The sequence below is a fragment of the Podarcis muralis genome, chromosome 13, assembly GCF_964188315.1.
Source record: "Podarcis muralis chromosome 13, rPodMur119.hap1.1, whole genome shotgun sequence".
NCBI lineage: Eukaryota > Metazoa > Chordata > Lepidosauria > Squamata > Lacertidae > Podarcis > Podarcis muralis.
In genome coordinates this window covers 44,042,328-44,046,816 of record NC_135667.1, presented here as the reverse complement: position 1 = coordinate 44,046,816, position 4,489 = coordinate 44,042,328, and positions in this window count along the sequence as shown.

The following is a 4,489-nucleotide window of genomic DNA, read 5'->3' as shown; positions in this document are numbered from 1 at the left end:
ATTATGTTTTTATACATGATGGATGCCGCCCAGAGCGGCTGGGGCAACCCAGTCAGTTGTGTGGGGTATAAAGAATAAAATTATCATTATGGAATGGGGCGTCCCCGTGTCTCTGTGTGTGCGTGCTTGTGTAATGCACTTGGAGGGAAGAGCTGGCTGGAACTCTAAACAGAAGCAGCAGAACACACTGCAACAATTGGGTGCAGGTCCCATTTGTGACATACCACAGATGAAGTCCCCACTTTGAAGCATTTACCATATAGAAATCCTCCTCCTCCTTTTGTGCTGACCTCTGTAAAAGCAGGAGACAAAAGGACCAGGAAGGAAAGAGGAAACGTTGCACAATCTGGAAGAGTGTGAAAGAAGGAAAGAGTGCTAAAGGAAATAAAGAAAACAAAAAACCTGAGATTAGGTGGGGGGGGGGAGAGAAGAGGAAAAGTCAAATCCAGAGGGAAAGGAGCGCGCAGGCCATTGGCCTGAGCGCAGGCCATTGGCCTGCTGGTTTTATACCTACTGCTGGGAGTGAAAATGCTCCCTCTGATTGGTTGACAAGGCTGCTGGCATTGACAAACGGCTTCTGGTTGGTTGACAAGGCTGCTGGGTTTGCAAAGCTGCCTCTGGTTGGTTGACAAGGCATTCTTTGATTGACAAGGCATCTGACCCTCCCCTTTACCTCATAGCTCACCAATTAACCCATTAACCAACGCATAGCCAAACCACTTGAAGGATTACTGTTAATCTCTTTTCCTTAGGGTGTCCCTATTTTCAAAGGAGAAATGTTGGGGGGTATGGAGTTCTCCGACTCCCAAGCCGTCTGAAGGCAATCTTGTACACTGAAGGGTGTTTTTTTAAAAACATCTAGTGTTTTATTATGTTTTTATACATGATGGATGCCGCCCAGAGCGGCTGGGGCAACCCAGTCAGTTGTGTGGGGTATAAAGAATAAAATTATCATTATGGAATGGGGCGTCCCCGTGTCTCTGTGTGTGCGTGCTTGTGTAATGCACTTGGAGGGAAGAGCTGGCTGGAACTCTAAACAGAAGCAGCAGAACACACTGCAACAATTGGGTGCAGGTCCCATTTGTGACATACCACAGATGAAGTCCCCACTTTGAAACATTTACCATATAGAAATCCTCCTCCTCCTTTTGTGCTGACCTCTGTAAAAGCAGGAGACAAAAGGACCAGGAAGGAAAGAGGAAACGTTGCACAATCTGGAAGAGTGTGAAAGAAGGAAAGAGTGGTAAAGGAAATAAAGAAAACAAAAAACCTGAGATTAGGTGGGGGGGGGGGAGAGAAGAGGAAAAGTCAAATCCAGAGGGAAAGGAGCGCGCAGGCCATTGGCCTGAGCGCAGGCCATTGGCCTGCTGGTTTTATACCTACTGCTGGGAGTGAAAATGCTCCCTCTGATTGGTTGACAAGGCTGCTGGCATTGACAAACGGCTTCTGGTTGGTTGACAAGGCTGCTGGGTTTGCAAAGCTGCCTCTGGTTGGTTGACAAGGCATTCTTTGATTGACAAGGCATCTGACCCTCCCCTTTACCTCATAGCTCACCAATTAACCCATTAACCAACGCATAGCCAAACCACTTGAAGGATTACTGTTAATCTCTTTTCCTTAGGGTGTCCCTATTTTCAAAGGAGAAATGTTGGGGGGTATGGAGTTCTCCGACTCCCAAGCCGTCTGAAGGCAATCTTGTACACTGAAGGGTGTTTTTTTAAAAACATCTAGTGTTTTATTATGTTTTTATACATGATGGATGCCGCCCAGAGCGGCTGGGGCAACCCAGTCAGTTGTGTGGGGTATAAAGAATAAAATTATCATTATGGAATGGGGCGTCCCCGTGTCTCTGTGTGTGCGTGCTTGTGTAATGCACTTGGAGGGAAGAGCTGGCTGGAACTCTAAACAGAAGCAGCAGAACACACTGCAACAATTGGGTGCAGGTCCCATTTGTGACATACCACAGATGAAGTCCCCACTTTGAAACATTTACCATATAGAAATCCTCCTCCTCCTTTTGTGCTGACCTCTGTAAAAGCAGGAGACAAAAGGACCAGGAAGGAAAGAGGAAACGTTGCACAATCTGGAAGAGTGTGAAAGAAGGAAAGAGTGGTAAAGGAAATAAAGAAAACAAAAAACCTGAGATTAGGTGGGGGGGGGGAGAGAAGAGGAAAAGTCAAATCCAGAGGGAAAGGAGCGCGCAGGCCATTGGCCTGCTGGTTTTATACCTACTGCTGGGAGTGAAAATGCTCCCTCTGATTGGTTGACAAGGCTGCTGGCATTGACAAACGGCTTCTGGTTGGTTGACAAGGCTGCTGGGTTTGCAAAGCTGCCTCTGGTTGGTTGACAAGGCATTCTTTGATTGACAAGGCATCTGACCCTCCCCTTTACCTCATAGCTCACCAATTAACCCATTAACCAACGCATAGCCAAACCACTTGAAGGATTACTGTTAATCTCTTTTCCTTAGGGTGTCCCTATTTTCAAAGGAGAAATGTTGGGGGGTATGGAGTTCTCCGACTCCCAAGCCGTCTGAAGGCAATCTTGTACACTGAAGGGTGTTTTTTTAAAAACATCTAGTGTTTTATTATGTTTTTATACATGATGGATGCCGCCCAGAGCGGCTGGGGCAACCCAGTCAGTTGTGTGGGGTATAAAGAATAAAATTATCATTATGGAATGGGGCGTCCCCGTGTCTCTGTGTGTGCGTGCTTGTGTAATGCACTTGGAGGGAAGAGCTGGCTGGAACTCTAAACAGAAGCAGCAGAACACACTGCAACAATTGGGTGCAGGTCCCATTTGTGACATACCACAGATGAAGTCCCCACTTTGAAACATTTACCATATAGAAATCCTCCTCCTCCTTTTGTGCTGACCTCTGTAAAAGCAGGAGACAAAAGGACCAGGAAGGAAAGAGGAAACGTTGCACAATCTGGAAGAGTGTGAAAGAAGGAAAGAGTGGTAAAGGAAATAAAGAAAACAAAAAACCTGAGATTAGGTGGGGGGGGGGAGAGAAGAGGAAAAGTCAAATCCAGAGGGAAAGGAGAGCGCAGGCCATTGGCCTGAGCGCAGGCCATTGGCCTGCTGGTTTTATACCTACTGCTGGGAGTGAAAATGCTCCCTCTGATTGGTTGACAAGGCTGCTGGCATTGACAAACGGCTTCTGGTTGGTTGACAAGGCTGCTGGGTTTGCAAAGCTGCCTCTGGTTGGTTGACAAGGCATTCTTTGATTGACAAGGCATCTGACCCTCCCCTTTACCTCATAGCTCACCAATTAACCCATTAACCAACGCATAGCCAAACCACTTGAAGGATTACTGTTAATCTCTTTTCCTTAGGGTGTCCCTATTTTCAAAGGAGAAATGTTGGGGGGTATGGAGTTCTCCGACTCCCAAGCCGTCTGAAGGCAATCTTGTACACTGAAGGGTGTTTTTTTAAAAACATCTAGTGTTTTATTATGTTTTTATACATGATGGATGCCGCCCAGAGCGGCTGGGGCAACCCAGTCAGTTGTGTGGGGTATAAAGAATAAAATTATCATTATGGAATGGGGCGTCCCCGTGTCTCTGTGTGTGCGTGCTTGTGTAATGCACTTGGAGGGAAGAGCTGGCTGGAACTCTAAACAGAAGCAGCAGAACACACTGCAACAATTGGGTGCAGGTCCCATTTGTGACATACCACAGATGAAGTCCCCACTTTGAAACATTTACCATATAGAAATCCTCCTCCTCCTTTTGTGCTGACCTCTGTAAAAGCAGGAGACAAAAGGACCAGGAAGGAAAGAGGAAACGTTGCACAATCTGGAAGAGTGTGAAAGAAGGAAAGAGTGGTAAAGGAAATAAAGAAAACAAAAAACCTGAGATTAGGTGGGGGGGGGGGGAGAGAAGAGGAAAAGTCAAATCCAGAGGGAAAGGAGAGCGCAGGCCATTGGCCTGAGCGCAGGCCATTGGCCTGAGCGCAGGCCATTGGCCTGAGCGCAGGCCATTGGCCTGAGCGCAGGCCATTGGCCTGAGCGCAGGCCATTGGCCTGAGCGCAGGCCATTGGCCTGAGCGCAGGCCATTGGCCTGAGCGCAGGCCATTGGCCTGAGCGCAGGCCATTGGCCTGAGCGCAGGCCATTGGCCTGAGCGCAGGCCATTGGCCTGAGCGCAGGCCATTGGCCTGAGCGCAGGCCATTGGCCTGAGCGCAGGCCATTGGCCTGAGCGCAGGCCATTGGCCTGAGCGCAGGCCATTGGCCTGAGCGCAGGCCATTGGCCTGAGCGCAGGCCATTGGCCTGAGCGCAGGCCATTGGCCTGAGCGCAGGCCATTGGCCTGAGCGCAGGCCATTGGCCTGAGCGCAGGCCATTGGCCTGAGCGCAGGCCGGGCCTGCTGGTTTTATACCTACTGCTGGGAGTGAAAATGCTCCCTCTGATTGGTTGACAAGGCTGCTGGCATTGACAAACGGCTTCTGGTTGGTTGACAAGGCTGCTGGGTTTGCAAAGCTGCCT